At 37.3% G+C, this 18,227-nt stretch overlaps 1 protein-coding gene and 1 long non-coding RNA gene across 2 annotated transcripts in view; both read right to left on the bottom strand.

The window, feature by feature from the left end:
• The window catches only part of Pxdnl (peroxidasin like), a 442,040-nt gene that overhangs the window by 311,975 nt on the left and 111,838 nt on the right, over positions 1-18,227 (bottom strand).
• Positions 14,440-18,227, bottom strand: part of LOC104849217 — a 25,945-nt gene continuing 22,157 nt past the window's right edge. Inside the window, exon 4 of the long non-coding RNA XR_776679.2 lies at positions 14,440-14,578. This is a non-coding gene — a long non-coding RNA (uncharacterized LOC104849217). The remainder of the gene's footprint in view (positions 14,579-18,227) is intronic.

Raw genomic sequence — 18,227 nt, 5'->3', positions numbered from 1 at the left:
CTTTTTGCTCATTAGTACTTAATCTCTCAATTATTCTTTTACACAAACAGATCATCTGTGTAACATACTGCATACAATTCTTAAATTCAGCCAAGTTATTTTTCTTTGCTGCTTAAAGCCAACGAGAAAAAAAAATTATTTCCAGTCTATTAAAGAGAAGAAAGAAAAGTTTCTCAAACTGTGAAAAGGATGAGAGAGAGAGATAACCTAGTTAAAAACCCAAAGACTTTCAAGATCACAACCTAAATCACTGTACAGAACAAAGGAATTCAGTTATCTAAAAGCCTTGCTTACAAAACATATTCTCAAACTATATTTCTGGTGTGAACAGAACAGCCAACTCCTATGTAAATGGGCTTATGTGTTAAAGAGTTAAAATACATAAATGAGTAAATTAAAAATAACTAAACTCAACATTTATTTCCAAAGTAGATGGCTTTTATTTGGGAAATACTGATCTAAGTAAATAGGTCCTATTAATTTACGTAAAATCTTTACCTGAAATAAAGTGGAATTTCAGTATGATGCAACTGCTTTCTGAAAGCAAACTGACATTGTTCAGTGAAAGTATATATGGAACCTACAGTTTCATAATTGCTCATGCATTTGATGACTGGATTAAGTCTTAAGGATAGCTGAACCTGGGGCTAGTGGTAGAGCATTTGCCTACCATGCCCTAGACCCTGAGTTCCATATCCAGCACTTCAATCAATCAGTCAACCAATCAATGAACTTTAAGGATGGATCGTGCAAAGTACCAAGGACAGGGCCTCCTTCATCAGAAAGGGCCTCCTTCATCACAGTGAGTTCACAGAGAATGTGCTAAGTGGCAGTTTAGATACCTGAGAGTTACAAATTGCAGATCTAAGGAAAACCATAGAGATAATCTCACACAACTCCTTGTTTCAAATGAGGAAAATGAGATCCATTGCTCACAGAATGTCACATAAAAGAAAGGAAAGCCTTGGTCTCCATTGTGGTGCAATGCATTATCCTTTTTTTTCCCTAATTTTTTTATAATATTGTTGCCATCTCTCATAATATACTATTAGGAATCTGCTTACTGGAATCTAATCTATCAGTTTGTTGCACCACTTGGTATCCCCCTCAAACTTATCACCTATGGCTAGGCAATAATTGATTGAAAGTGATATTAATTTTCCAAAAGTGAACTAACACACAAATTTAACCCACTTAGATGTTCAATTTAGAGTTTATACAAAGCCTATTTCCTACCTACAATAGATATCACTCCAGATTGTGATTTTAAATCCAAGGAGTATGGAGAGCATCTTTTTGTTCTTCACGTTTCTTTCTCCTTTTTTTCAGCCATCCTTTAGGCATTTGCCTGGTACAGCAGCTGTATTTCTAAGGAGACAGAGGAGCCAGAGGGGTGTGCCAGGTCTCCACAAACCTCACTTCTGCTCTTGCTAAGCTTCAACCCACCATGCACCAACCAGCACCCGCTCCTCTATCTCCACCTGGGCCCTCACGCTTTACAGCTCCCTCTTGTTCCCACAATCTACTCATCTGATATCTGCTAACCACTTGGGAAACTGCAATTTCTTCATTAAAAAGTTGCTTAAGAAAATGCCAAGCTGGATTTAACTGAAGATGGATGGAATAATATTTAAACCAAAAAGAATCTCAGACCTTCTGCTCCAAATTCTTCGGACAACCATCAGAGAACGCCATTATTTTTCCTTAAAGCTCCAATTTGGCATTTCACCAAGACAATTATTCTTTTGGGTTGTTAACATAATCAGATTTTAGACTTGTTTCTTCAATGGAGATCACAAAAAGGCAAAAGTGTAGCACTTGCTTGTCACAGCTTGAGATATTACTTATGTGATATCTCATGACAAATGCATAGGCCTCACAATTAGCATGAAGTTACTTCCTGATCAAACCTATTGTAGGCTGAAAATATTATTAATCAAAGTTGAATTGAACACACGCAACCTACTGAACATCCTAGCTTAGAAACACAGTCCACTGTAGAGTATGGTTTGTTTCTCATAGTGGTTGCATAGCTAGCTGGATTGGTAGCTCACTGTCATGCTCAGCATCATAACAGAAGATCAAATACACAAAAAACCATTGGATCAGGAAAAGATCAAAATTCAAAGTATAATTCTTACTGAATGCTTATAGATTTTGTACCAATTATAATTCACTATATTTTTGTTTTCCTTCTATGAAATACTATGTTGAAATGTAGAATTTAATAAAATAAAAATATAGACTATGACAAAGATATTTAGAAATTGCTTCTTACTTTAGCTAGATTATTTTAACTTTATAAAACTAAATTCCATCTACCAATGTAATGACCATGTATGGCATCATTCTAAGTTTAGGGAAGTGGTGAGTAAAACACAAACCTTTGAGGACAAAGCCTTCTAAGAATATAGCTTGGGAGAGGAGCACATAAAGGAATATTGCATTTACAAGAAAGCACTGGACATGATAGAGGAAGGGTCATGGCACTCTGCCCTTATAAAGCATCTGATCAGTTCTGGAAAGTTATTTTTACTTTTACTTGGAAAGTTATTTGAATTAAGACAATGTATCCTGCTTAGTTTGGAGCCTGGGAAACAGACTCTTTTTCTTTTCTTTTTGTTTTTGTTGTTGTTGTTGCTGCTGTTGTCGTCGTTGTTGTTTTAGTACATGTTTGCAGTACATAATGATTACATTTATCATGGAGAGTTACTATATGTATACAACACATCTTAATTCTTTTTCACCCCATATCACCAGCCCTCCCACCTGGCTCTTTCCAACTCTTGGTCCGTTTCTCATTTGAAAGAAGTCTATTCCAATATTTTTTTTTCAATTCCTTTTCTTTACATTCCCTTTCCCTCCCATTCCTCTCTCTCTGGCTCTTTCCAACTCTTGGTCCGTTTCTCATTTGAAAGAAGTCTATTCCAATATTTTTTTTTTCAATTCCTTTTCTTTACATTCCCTTTCCCTCCCATTCCTCTCTATCTCCTATCACCTCTTTTCCCCTTCCCATTTGAAAAAGATCTCCCTTTTCCCCATCATCTATCTTTTACTTCGCTCTTTGCTTGTACTGTAGGTTTCTCATGTAAGGGAAATTATGTGATATTTAAGCTTGTGTGCCTGATTTATTTCACTTAATATTATAGTCTCTGGATGCATCCATTTACCCGTGAATGCCACCAGCTTATTGTTCTTTATGACAGAGTAGTGCTCCACTGCATAAAATGCCATATTTCTTTATTCACTCATCTGTTGGACAAAAAAAGCTGTATTCAAGATTTAGCTATTACAAATTGTGTTGCCACAAACATCAGTATGCAAGCATCATTGTAAAAATGATGGTTTTAAATCTTTTGGGAAGATATCTTGAAGAAGAATACTTAAATAAAATTTCTATTTTTAGTTCTTTGACAATATTATACTTTTCTTGCACCTGAGAGGCAGGTGGCACAACACTGAGCTAAATCCCCAGCCCACTTTACTTTTGCTTACTACACTTTTCAAATGGCTAAAACATTTAAAAACTTGTTTATTCAGTAATACCCGTCGTTACTCTGTTGCCAAAACTCTGAAACGAACCGCTTTTGACTTAAGCATGTGAGCTCAGATGCTAAAGTCAATGAAAAGTAACTACTACCACTTTACTGTGTTAACATTTTTTAAATACCGAAAATAACCAAATACCTTGACATAAAGAGGCTTTCACTCAGTTTTGCATGAGATTCTGATACTTCAATAGAACCTTACATTGCTCACCTACAATGGCTATCATAAAAGAATCTGGCAGGATTTTGAAATTCAGTTACTCCATCCTTTCTTTGAGCTGCTGATTGGAAAAGACAGAAGAAAAAGAGTTGTCGAGTCTGTGCCAGTCTCTTGGCTAGAATATGCTGAAAGATGGGTAGTCGGCTCAAGTTTTTTAAAAATACTATTTTCTAAGTTCTTGCCAAGTAATAATTTTATCAGTGATAATAGAAGACAGAGATAATGAGTCTTGCCTTTGAAAAATGCAACATCCAGCGTTCTGAGCTGAGGCCAGTACTGATGACCTAGAAGGTGACCCATGTGGTTGTCACCACAAGGTGATTCCATACAACGAAAACATGGATGATCAAAACAGTTGAGGGATGGTATGGTCCCTCCTAGAGAAAAAAACCTTAATTAAAATGGTATGATTTTTTTTAATTTTCCTGTATCACGAGGCTTATCTATATTACAAACTTAATATTAAATATTTTTACCATTTATAAATTATATGAGGAGCAAAGAGGAATCAGATTTTTCTGTAATAATGAAGTTGCCACGATTGTTCTCCAGCTGCAAAGTCCTGTGATGGGGCAGATGGTGAGAACTAAGCTCCCCCTGTATTGTCCCACCCTTCCCCAGCCAGGCCAGCAGAAGGCTGTGTTCAGATGCTTCCAAACCTATGAATGGCAAGCGGAAGTGACAGGGCTGCTCTGGGATGAAAAGGTAGTGGGGACTTAGGAGGAGTTGGCTTCCTTAAATATCAGACTTGAGGAGCAGGCCTCCCTGGCCAAAAACATCTGCCATAGACAATGGTGCCTGAAATCCTGCTACTGGAGAAAAAAATTAAAAAGAAAGAAAAAAGAAAAAGAAGTGCAGACCTCATAGTTTGCGGCATTTCTGCAATTCTTTCAAGTAGTCGGCATAAATCCATTTAGCTTGTTTCCTCATCTACTTACCAGACTTCAATAAAATATTATCATATATAAAATCATCTAGAATGTCCTATATTAGAGTCACAGATCTTACACAAAGTGAAACAAATTATTTAACATCTTATCTGAAAGTGAGAAGTTGCTAACTCACAGATTGCAGAAAATAAATGGAAATAGATGATATAAAATGGCTGACAGATCATGCTCATTAACTTGTACCTAGTACTATGAGTAGTAGTACTTAAGGCCTATCTTTGGGTCTAAATTCTTCCTCCTTAATTATTTCACATGGTCATTCCTGAGAAGTCAGGGACTGGAAATTTGGCTTTGCTTTAGGACCTCCGGTCATGGCTTCTGGAAAGAGACATTTAATACAGTGCAGCTTTGTGTGCACTTTGATAGACTTCTAAGCCTGGCAATACAATTCCCTTTCATAATGTAGAAGGAGTGCCTGGTAAATTCTCATTTCATGAATACTCACCACCTTTATGAAACAAAGAACGAAGCACAGTTATTCACCTCTGCAGAAAAACTTCACCAATGCCATCACCAGCATGCCTACCAGAAGCCTAAAATTTGTCCCTTTCATGTTTTCATAATTTTCTCCCGGGACACAGATGTTCATTAACTAAAGAATTGCTTCATTTAACTCTAAGTTATGGTTACCTGAAATTTGTCTATGAATAATACCCTATAAAATTCACAGGCTATAGCTATTCCCATCACTTAGTTTGATTTATGATTGAAAAATATTTATTTCTTTGTCATTTACTATAAGCTTTGGTGATTTCCCTTCTGGTTGTTTAAGGTGGACATCAAAGTCCCTAGGGTTGGACTTAAAACTTAACACCATGCCCCACTGACCCCTGGCAGAGAACACCTCACACAAAAAGACAGCCTCCCCAGAGGTGAAAGTCAGACTGGCACCTTTATATGTATGCATGTGCTCTGAGTGGAAGCTAATAATGAAAAACAAAACAAAACAAAACAGAAAACGAGGGACAGTACTTTTATTTCTGAGCTGTTTCTTGAATTTTCATTTTCATGAGTGGTTTGTCAACGAAGATCATAACAGCATATAAAAGGTTTCCACTGAAAATGTATGAGAGGAAGTTTATTACAGGCAGGAAATTAATTTCTTGGTATATTTAATACTATTTATTAACAGAAACTTTTATATACTTACATATTCTCCAAAACAATGCTTTGTAGCACTGTTTGGTAAAATCAAATCAGGTGACAAACAAAATAAAAAGTTTATTTTTATTGAGTGGGAGAAAAACGCCAGTAAACCAGCAAATCTTTGATACCTTCCTAGCTTTTGGCCATGGCATATGGAGGTACAGTGAGATGGTAGAGAGTGCACATGCCCTGTATCCTTTATCCTTGGCCTGCTCAGGATTGTTCTTTATAGCTGTGTGGTCTGGGGAGGGTATTAACCAACCTAGGCTGCAATTTTCTCACTGTTAAATTGTGTCAGGCTCAGAGGACTGTCCTGAAAGTTAGTGATTATGAGAACTAATACATTTTAATCAGTGGGAGATGATACTATTTTTGTATGGAATTTCCTCTCATATCCTGTCCCCAGATCTAACTGACCCCTTGAAGATCAGTGTTTCTTGTTTTCCCTGAAAACATCAGTGGGACACTTGGGGGGCCATGACCTGGAGGTTCTCCATCCAGATCTAAGAGCTGTGTATGGAATGCTGTAACCTGATATAAAAAAGCCAAAATATAAATAATTTACAGCATAAAATAAAAGAGTAAACAGGGAGATAGATTTTTACAGAGTTATGAATGACATCTGGGAAAAGGGAAGGAATTAAAATGAGCAGGATGCAATTAGCTTTTGTTGTCTTCTGCCACCATGAACTGTTGCCCATCCTCCATGGGCCACCCTGCCTTGGAGCCATCCAATTATGACTGAAACTTCCACAGATTTTGAGCTAAATAAACCTTTAATCCTTTAATTCTGGATGCAGGATATTTTGTCTCAGCAATGAGAAAAGTAACTAACACAGAATTTTGTACCAGAAGAGGGATTGTTGCTGTGACATTACCTGGCCATGTGGCTCAAGGGCCTTTGGAGCTGGCTTGTGGGAAGAGAAAGAGTTAGGAAAGGTTCAGAGATGCCAGCTGAAAAGGTAGAGCCGGAATGCCTTAGGCTGTCCTGTATGGGAGATTCTGGTCAGAGCTCAGAAGACCAGAAAGCTGGTAAAGACCAGGCTCAGGAGGTTTCTGTGTCATTGGCTGCTGGACTCCAGGTGATATGTGTTATGCTATGGCAGAAAATTTGTCTCATTTTGCTCACATCAAGAGACTGCCAGAGATTAAGATTAAGGGGGAAGACTAATCTTGTAGAGGAATTTTTTTTTTTTTTTTGGTACCAGAGATTGAACTTTGGTCCTTGGGCTTGTGAGGCAGACAGTGGCACCACTAAGCTAAATCCCTGGCCCTTGTAGAAGAAATCTGAAGGCAGTCAAATATTGAGGCAGTGGCATGGCTACTGTTGGGCCCTTTAAACCATATCTATGTTGAGAATCATGAGTAAAAATCATCTGAAAAAAACTGCACAGAAAGAGCAGAAGAGAGAAGTAATAGGAGCTACCACCACTGGAAGTGCCACAGGGGAGGAACCACCAAAGCCCTTTGGATTTCAGAATTTGCCACAGATTGCTTTAGATGCTGGACATGGAATTATAGGACTTAATGTTTGCCCTGCTCAATTTTTGGACTTGCTTTGGTCCCATTCCTTTGCATTCCCTATTTGTGCCTTTTGAAACAGTAATATTTATTTTATCACCCTAATTTCAGTAGTCTGTATAAGACAAGGGGGACAGAAAAATGTTGTTAAAGTCTCTTGTTGCCTTTGCTATCCTCCACCACCATGGAACTGTTGCCCTTCTGCCACGTGTCACTGTGCCTTGAAGCCAGCCGACTATGGTCCGAAACCTCTACAAACTATGGGCTAAATAAACCTTTCCTCCTTTAGCTTTGGGTGGTGGGTATTTTGTCTCAGCAATGAGAAAAGTAACTAACACATACACTAATAAATTTTAAATCAAAGGAAAAAATTAAAAATGGTTATCTGTACTTCCTGCCCTTCGTTCTTGGAGTTCTTTGGAGTTCAGTCTATACATAGCCTGTAGCTATTTTTGCTGCCCTCAGCACACTGCTCCACTGAAACTCTGCTGTAGACTATTCTGTAGGCAGCTCCCACTGGCTCTTGCTGCCCTCTCCCTGTCCAGTCTATCTCAGGAACAACTCACTCATGGCTAGGGACCCACCCTTCCTACAAAGTTCTACCACTAAGAAGAAAATTTTGCTGCAGTACTTTACAATAACCCAGTTGATAAGAGAAATCAGAATTGTAATGTAGTCTTCAAGCATCTTTTTCCACATATTTCCAGCATGGTCTGTGGGCTTCATATTTCATAGGGTGCTTTGTTTCTACTGTGCATTGATGCACCATCTAAAGCCAACACTTTCACTGTGAAATCTGTGCAAACTATGGCTATGTTAAAGATATGATACTGTATTTAAGGTGCATTTTAGAAAAAGTAAAAAATGGCCAATAAGTACATGTGAAGCTGCTCAACTTCCATAGAGTCAGAGAAATGTCACTGAAACTCCATATCACCCCAGCTAGAATAGCTATCATCATACAAAAACAGTAAATGCTGGCTAGGGTCCGGGAATAAAGGAACCATTCTTCAGTGTTGGTAAGAATGTAAACTAATGTAACCTGTATGAAAATTAGTGTTATGGTTTATATCCAGACATCTCTCCAAAATATCATATGCTCGTAGGTGGAGCTTTTGGGAGGTGATTGAATTATGGGGGTGTGATACTCATCAGTCCACTGGTGAGCTTATAGTGAAACCCGGTCAGAGGAGGTGGATCTCTGGTAGCATGGCTTTGAAGGCTACATCTCTCTCCCTTCCCCTTTGATCACTCTCTTCTTCCTGTGGCCATGCCATTAGCAGCTTCTGCCATGCCCCTCTGCCATGCTATTCCTTCTTGGAGCCAGCCAACTATGAACTGAAACCACTACAAACTTTCAACCAAAAACCTTTCCTCCTTAAATTGTGGGTATTGGGAATTGTGTCTCAGCAATGAAAAAAGTAACTGAGAAAATCAGTATGGAGGTTTTTCAAAAAACTAAACATAAAATGACAATATGATCCAGCTATAACACTCCTCAGTAAATAGCTGAAGAAATTTAAGTCAATGCACAATAGGAATACTTTCATACCCACATTAGAGGAAAGGGCAATTCACAACAGCCAAGTTATTCAATCAGCCTAAGAGCCTGTCAGTGGATGAATGAGTAAAGAGAATATGACATATACACACAATGGAGTGTGACCCAAAAAGAAGAATAAAATAATGTGACGTGCAGGAAAATGGGTGGAATTGGAGATCATCATGTTAAGCAAAATAACCCAGTCTCAGAAAGACAAGTGTTACAGTTTTCTTTCATATGTGGCATCTAAAAATGGTGATGCAAAAGTAGAAAGAGAACAATGAGACAGAAGGAAGGGAATCGGGGAGAAAGGAGGGAAGGGGAACAGAGAGCTATGGAGGGATGAATATGATCAAAGAACGTTATAGGTATGCATGGAAATGCCACAATGAAACCCATTATTATGTGCAATAAATATGCACTAATAAAAAAGGAAGAAGACAGCTTTTATATGACAACAACATATACTCATTGTAAAACATATTTTAAGATAAGAAAATTCATGAGGGAGGACAAAAACATATAAACTCATACCATTCAGCGATAAATGTAAAAGAAGGGTGATTGTTGTATCCCAAGGCTAAAATAAAGGTAGGTAAGTTGGCAAAAAGATTCTGATTTCAATTCTTTTGGCAAAATTCTGAGCAGTAGGATTTCTGGATTGCATGCTAGATCTGTACCATTTTCCATTGCAGCTGCACCATTTGCATACCCAACAACAGTGAGCAAGTGTTCAATTTCTCTACATCCTTGTTGGCTCTTTTCTTTTTAGTAACAGCCATCCTATCAGATGTGAAATGATAACTCATTGTGGTTTTCATTTCTCTGATGAGTAGTGATATTGGGTATCTTCATTTACTTGTTGGTCATTTGTATTTCTTCTTCGGAGGGATTTCTATTCTAGCATGTAGTCTGTTTTTTATTGGGCCAATTGATTTTGCTACTGAGTTGCAGGAGTTTTCTGTATTTTAGAAATTAACTCTTTATATGATATTTCCAAGATCTGGGGAAAGCAGAAAGTGGAAAATGACTAATTAACAGGCATAAAATTTTAATTTTGCAAGATTAAAAAGTTCCACAATCAGGCCAGGGATTTCAACACCTACCTCATGAGTGCACGGTCCTAAGTTTGATCCCCCTTACCAAAAAAAAAAAAAAGTTTCATGATCTGCTGTGCAATATTGTCCCTATGACAAATAATACTATATTAGACACTTAGAAAATATTGAGGGTAGATTTCATGTTGCTTTTTTTTTCTCATTGAGTTTATTGGTACTTGTTAGGTGCACAGTACAGTTACATTCATCATTGGGATCTTTTACCTTTATGTGACAGGACTTGCTTCTCATTTTTCCCCATACTCCTTCCCTCCCTTCACCCCCTCCTCCCTCCCCTATTTACAAAAGCTTTGTTTCCATTTTCTCCTATTTTTTTCTTTTCCCTTATTTCCTTTCCCCTACCCTTCTCACTTTCCCTACACCTTTAGCCCTTTTCTTCCTATTTCACATTGTCAATTATACCATTTGGAACTTATTTACATTTTTAGTATTTCACACCAGAGAATCTATTTGGTATTTACACATGTGTGACTTATTTATTTCACTTAAGAGTATGACCTTAACATGCATCCATTTTCTTATGAATGACTCTAATTTCTCATTCTTTATGGCTGAGTATTATTCCATGTTGCTTTTTTACTGTGGCAAAATAAAATATCAAAAACTAAGGTACATTTAAGCCCTGATAATAAAAGAATCACACAGACTCAATACCTTTCCTCCAGACAACAATGGCCATGAATTACGAATGAAAAATGACCTAGGGCAACGTGTAAAGCAAGGTCATAACCAATGAAAAATGTATAAGATCAATCAAAAAGACCAGAAACACTAATAAGTACACTATGCATAGCCAAATCAGCAAGATGAAATAAAGACACAGGAACAAAATAAAAACACTTATTAAATTGAGTACTAAAACACCATTGAAAAGGAAAACATTTTAGCATTCTATAACGTGGTGGGTGACAGTAGCTTATAAATATACAAAACTACATGTTTTGTATATTTCATAAAGAATAGGAAGAAAGGAGTTTGAAAGTTCCTACATAAAGAAATGCCCAATGTTTAAGCAGATGGAAAAAACTGAATTGCTCTGATCTGATCAATGTGCACTGTAAACATATATCAAATTATCACACTGTACTCTATAAATATAGCAAAGGCAGCCAGGAAGTAAGGAGCAGAAAGGCAAGAAACACAGACTCACTAAAAGGTATTTTTTATCTCTCTCTTTCAGGTTCCTTTACATACCATGAACAAAAAGCTTCACCGTAGAGCATGTTTTCAAGCTGGAGAGTTTTAGGAAAATCATAAAAAAGAGCTGGAAATTCCAAGTCCCGTGGCAGTGATGTGTAGGCAAAAAGCAACAGCATACAAAAGGGAAAAACAGAGAACACAGCATGATTTTCAAGGCTTGCTCACCTTTATCTCCCCCTAGTCTGTTATCTTGAACTTAATTGTTCCCCGACTCCTTTTCTGCTTCCCTACCTCTCATCCATTTACATGTCAAATGCCTTCACACTGAATGAAATAAGTGTATATGTGAAATAAAATTATACTTGACAAATGAGCCAATTTAAATAGAAGCTCATAATCACTACAATATCCACGCTGTTTGCCCATCTTGTCTTAGTCACTTTCTTCCTCACTGGGACAAAATACCCAACACTTTCAAAGAGAAGTTTATTTTAGCTGACAGTTTTTAACAGTTTCACTCCATAGTCAGCTGGCTCCATGCAGAAGTAGTACAATGGAAAGACTGGGCAGAGGGAAGCTGCTCACATTATGGCGGCCAAGAAGTAGAGAATGAAGTGAGGAGCTGGTAAGAGACATTGGACCCTCCTAGGTCATAACCCCAGTGACCCACTTCTTCCAACCAGACCCCATATCCCAGTAGCAAGTCAGTTATGTTGCCCATGTGATATTTGACTCATCTATTCAATCAGAAGGTAGCTGGCCCACAGACTGCTTGGGATGCAGCCACAAATCAAGAATAGAAACCAACCTTAGTGAAACACAAGAGCCAGAGAAGGTTTGGCCACCACAGACAACACCAGAGCAACTTGGCCATTGTATTCTGCCTGACTTCCTTCAATCTTGCACTCAGTTCCAACATATGAACCATTTCAGATATCCAGATTTTATGCTTCATTTTAGGAAGGAATTACTATGTGCATGCTCTGAAGAATTTTTCTATATTTATGATCTGATGTGAACCATACTAACCTAGCAAAGATTTAGATTTTTAAACATCCAATAAACACAAGCACCCACCAAGAGCCACTGCCATAAAGGTGCCTCCTTGGGGATCATAGGCTGTACACATAATTTCCTTCCAAACAGCTGGTGGAAGAAAAGTCTTAGGAAAGATTACACCAGATCCTGTGAAGTAATAGAGAAATAACAGAGAAAGCCACAACCTTCTAACCTATTTATTTTTCCCCTCAGCAGAGACCAAAGTAGCATAACTGTACTTTGGGTTAACACCTTGATAGGATATGGGAAAAAGTATTGCTCTTTTTGAATAAAATGGTGTTCAATTAGTTAAAAGTATTTACAAATTATCTTGACTCAAAGTAGTTCATTTAAATAGACAAATCCTAAATATAAAGTATAAATTTGAGCAAAACCATTTAAGCAAGGTCATCAAAAATCATCAAGACTTGGGGCAAGAGATTTAGCTCAGTGGTGCCACCACCTGCCTTGAAAGAACAAGGACCTGAGTTTGATCCCCAGTACAAAAAATAATAATAATAAAGACAAATGCACAAGTAATTAATAGTACCACTGAACAATGCCAAGACAATCTCTCTTTCTCCTTGTGTGTACTTTCTTTCCCAGCAGAGAGAAAAAGACATGTGCACAACTTCTTACATCTATAGGTGAAGTTTAGAAGGATATATTTGAATTCTGTACCACAACATGATCCAAACCACTCCCTTATCTCATGTATCCATTGTATTTATAATCTAAATTTGAACTTATTCACAGAATCAAAACAGCCACAAACTGCAAAGACCGAAGCAAACTCTGCCTATTTCAAGTAGAAGTAAAAGCCAAACTCATCAGTATAATACCATCTTTCTATTATATAACAAATAGAGATAATCAACTTATGAAGAATAATGGCTATTTTGGGCATAGAATTTTTAATGTTTCATGTCATGGTCGGTTGGTCATGTTCCTCTTGATTCAGTGGTGAGGCAGCATATCGTGGTAAGGAGTGTGTGGTTGAATAAAACTTTCACTTCTTGACCAGAAAAAAAGAGGAAGAGACCAGGGTGCCTCTACCTCTTTCAAGGCATGCTTCCAATGACCTAAAACTTCCCACTGGACCCAACCTCTTGAAGTTTTGTCCACCTCCCAGTAACACCACAGGATGGGGACCATGCCTTTAACTCATGTGCCTTTGGGAAACAATCCAGTTACAAACAATAGCACCAGCGTTGTCCCTGTCTATACCTCCCCTTGACTAAGGCCAGCCCTTATAATTTTGCAAAAAATGCAGTCCTTTAGAGCATCTGAAGAATTTTTATGATTCAATTATTTCTGTCAACATTTGTGATAATGTTACAAAACTATAGAGATACATTCTCAGTGCCAGTTAATTTTGCAAAGCATTGCTTGTTTTCAGATTCCTCCAAAAACCACACAAAAAAGTCAGAGCAAGAAAAATATTAAACTATTTGAACATAGGAATCACTTCAATATCTTCTAATCAGATTTCATGTGGGAATTTGGATAGTGAACGAAATAGTTTATAAAGGTTCAAAGAAAACAGAAGAATTTTAAAAAAAGAAAATAGAAGAAATGAGATTTACATAAGGGAAGTCAACTAGAGTATAAAGCTACAGAAGTTCAAACAAGTATAGTCATTTCCTGCATTAGGATTCTTTGATCAACAGCAAATCACATATACAGCAGTAATCTCATAAAATTATAGTGAAGGTAAACATTTTCTACCACCTAGCATATTCACTGCACCTTTTCTAAATTTAGATACACAAATACTCACCAGACTATTACACCTACCAGGAGTACTCAGAACAGTAGGTGCAGGTGTGTGGCCTGAAGATGTGCCATGTGTCCTAGGTGTGCGGTATGCCTCATGCCACCTAGGTCTGTGTAAGTCCACTCTAGAATGTTTACACAAGGATGAAATCCACCTAACACCACATTCCCCCAAATGTTCCTTCATCAGTAAGGGGCACATGGTTATGTTTGAAAATTCAGTAATAAACCAAAAAGTTAAAGAAATGATAGCTAGAAGAATACAGAAAGGGCAATTTTATTGAAACAGAGCTGAAGAGGAAACCCAGGGAAAGTCATGGAGGAATGGGAGGGTCTCTCCAGAACCTCACAGAATATCACAGAACATCATGATTCCAAGGCTCCAAATGGAAGTGAACTAATTTCTTAACTCTCATTAAACCACAGTTCATGAGCGTGGTACATTACGGTCTACAATGGTCAGCCTTCTCCCACTGAAAATGCTCTTGACCTTAACAAAGAAGCAAAAGGTCTCATCTTCCCCATAGCAAACAGGCTCTGGTAGAATTTGCATAAGTTTCTGTCTTAATTCATCCAAACTGAAACACACAAAAATACAAGCATTAAATAAATTTTACTAATTATGTCTATGTTTAGATTCATACAAAGGTCACAATTCTATGGCTTTACTCATTATTCTGGTAGAAGATTCCAAATTTATTTTCTGGCCCATTGTCCAAGCTTATATGTAATCTATATCTGTATTCTAAAATGAAGAGCCTTTATTCATTTAAACAATATTAACCATAATTTCAGTATGCTAAAAATAAGTAGAACTGTTTATGTTAAATATTAACATAAAAATAAATGCAACAAAAGTTGCAGACAATAAGAAAATCCTTTTCATGTACTACAGAAGGCACCCCCTAAGAAGAAGCCACTAAATTTGTTCAATACACTAGTCAAGCTCAATGTGACAAAAAGAAATGCCAAAGATTTGTGTGTTCTAGTTTAAGGCTCCTAATCTATACAGTCATTGCATTGGGATTAATAAAAATAGGAAGTATTTATTTCATGCCATTCATTGGGGTTGTACTCGACATTAATATCTTCATTTCACACAAAATAAACAAATGTTACATTTTGTTCTCCTGCTTGACCTCACCTGATTAATCTTTAAAACTCATAAAAGAATTTAAACCAGGGATACTATCTCCTTGGTTCAGTTTCTCAATAAATAATCTATAAATGACACAGATTTAATATTTGTAGTCAACCAATATCTTACCAAAGTATATGGTTAATGTCCTGCTATAGTTTGGGCCTTTACCCCAGGCCCATATATTAGAGCCTTGGTCCCCATCTTGGCACTACTGGGAGATGGTAGAGGCATTAGGATTTGGGCCTAATGGGAGGAAGTTAGATCATGGTGAGTATGCACCTGAACAGGACAGTGGGACCCCAGACCCTTCCTTTTCCTCTCTTTTGCTTTCCCACCACAAGGTGAATGGCTTGCTCTACCACATGTGTCCAGCATGACATTCTGCCTCACGGTAAAGGAGTTGTGGACTAAAACTATTACTATTTCAGGCATTTGTTATAGTAATGAAAAGCTGATTGGCACATGTGTTGGCAAACTAAGAATTTATGCTAATAAAAATAATATATTCAGAGTCACCAAATCATAATAACATTCCACAGTGTGATTATTCTTCTGGGAAACACAGCCACTCTCTTCTCATCACTGCCATCCCACCAAAAGGAGGCAAAGTGCATTAGCCTAATCTGTAGAACATTTTACCAACTGCTGGCACAACAGAAGGATTACTTATGCTCAAGTTTCACAGATGTGTAAAATAGAACTCAAGTATTTGTGTCCTTTTATAGTAACTCTGTATCAAAGAGAGTCCCCAATACCTAACATCTGGATTGGTATATTGTATGATGCAAAAGAAAACTACATGATTTGCAAACTAATCTCTAATAGCAAGGCATTACCATTCACATAAGGGCAATGGATTTGGAATAGATACACCTGGGATTTTGCTCTTGTTTTACTATTAGTGAGCTGTATGACCTTAGACACAGCACTTAACCTTTCTATTCTGTAGCTCTTCCATTTGTAAAATAACAAAACAGGAGTATGATTAATTTAATTTTTATTTAACAAATAGGCATTACTAGAGGGTAAACATTAGGAATTCTTATTTGTACCCTCTGACCTAATATTATAGGCAATATACATGCTTCCAAATATTGTATATTGTGTTGAAAATGCATCTTTGCACCAAGCATGGTGCATATGCCTATAATCCCAGCATTGTGGGAAGCTAAGGCAGGAGAATTTGAGCCTAGCCTGGACAATTTAGCAAGACTCTGTCTCGAAAAGAAAAAAAAAAAGGCCCAAGGATATATCCCTGTGCAGAGGCACTGGGTTCAATCCTCAGTACCAGAAAAAAACAATAAACTAAATTAAGCACATCTTTGGTACATAACCTATTTAAAGATTTCTAGCTTTTTTTAAGGGGTTACACAGATGTGGAAACCAATGAATCAGGCATTATGATTATACCCAAAAGGAGCTAGTCTCTGAGAAAGTTAGAAAAAGCAAGTGAGGACATATGTATAACCCTGTTTATTAAAAACTGAAACAACGATGTTGAACACTAGGCAACCTCTGAGGCTGAATCAGGATAATCTTAGGTAATGCCTGTAGGTTGTGTGATTCTCTGGTTCACTCTAATTGTTGCAGCACCTTCATTTATAGAGAAAATCCTTTACCCTGTACTATTCCATTTAATAATTTTTTGCTTAGAAATGAAGACATAAAAATAAATTCATTATTATTTTATTATTATTTATATCAATTGTTACATCTACTTTCTCATTTAATAGGGGTTGCATTACAACCACCATAAGATTTTTGTCAGAATGAATTGAGGTTGTCTATTAAAACACTTAGCATATTTTTTCTATCCCTTCTTTCCCACCCCCCCAACACTTCCCCTTCCCCTTTGGACCTTTTCTTCCTATTTCACATTTTTTAAAAAACACAGAATAGAATTCAGCACAGAGCAGGTTCCCACTTTATCATTACTATTATTATAATCAGTTTATCACCAAAAAATTAGAGTAGCAAACTCTGGGGCCATAACACAAATACCACATCTTGTGCATGGCATCATCGTGTTATGTGTTTGATCTCATTATATTTTCACTTTGGTGTCACAATGGCTATATAATAAATGTGTTGAATGAGTGAGATCCTTAGAAACAATAATACATATGTAGAAGAGTAGATTGCTCATAAACTTACAGAGTAAATAACAGCAGCCATTCGCATAAGGTAGTATATGTTCAGTTCACTTTCACATTAAATGATTCAACTTGTTATTTAAGGAAACATGAGCTGTCTTCTGCTAGAAAAAGTGAATGTAAACCTGAAACTTGTGAACATGAGCACAGAGAAGCTTCAAGGACAGAGTGCCTGGGGAAGCTGATAATTGGAAGGTTATTTGATCTCCAGCTCCATGCTCCCTTGCCTTTTACTTAGTTTCCTTCACAGGCTAGTGATTTGGACAACCAGCTTTAGGAGTTTCCTCAGGGAATGAGCCTGATACAAAAAAGTACATTTAGAGGTAAATAAAACTTCAGCTCCCAGTTTCTTAAAATACTTCACAAACGTACGGATTCATCCACAACATTGTTTAAAATAAATATCGGGAGTTTTCTTTCCCCATAATTGACTTCAGTTCTTGACATGGTACACTTGCTACAGCAATGAAAATAGCACTAGTTTCAACTTAGGTAGAGAAGAAACCCTGGTTGCTGTGAACTAAGTTCTGTTTCTCTAAATTTCATATATGGAAGCTTTACACCTCCATGTGACTACATTGAAGACAGTGCCCTGAAGAAGGTGATTAAGGTGAACTAACGTCATAAAGTAGAGCCCTAATTCAGTATACTGATACCCTTATAAAAACAAGAAGAGGAAGAGACACCAGAGATCCTACTCAACCACATGAGCACATAGTGAGAAGTGAGGTCACCATCTGCAAGCTGAGAAGAAGGTCCTCACTAGAATCCAACAGTACTACTTCCAGGGCAGGAGAAATAAATGTCCCATCATTTAATCCAGCTCATTTGTGGTCTTTATAATAGCAGCCCTCAGTAGCTAATCCTGAGGATCAAGTAGGAGTTGCATACACAAGCCCATATGCACAACACACACACACACACACACACACA

Source organism: Fukomys damarensis, unplaced genomic scaffold (genome assembly GCF_012274545.1).
Source record: "Fukomys damarensis isolate Sample0158 unplaced genomic scaffold, DMR_v1.0_HiC HiC_scaffold_5, whole genome shotgun sequence".
Taxonomy (NCBI): domain Eukaryota; kingdom Metazoa; phylum Chordata; class Mammalia; order Rodentia; family Bathyergidae; genus Fukomys; species Fukomys damarensis.
The sequence above is the reverse complement of the archived record's forward strand: the minus strand, read 5'-3'. Positions and strand labels throughout refer to the sequence as shown.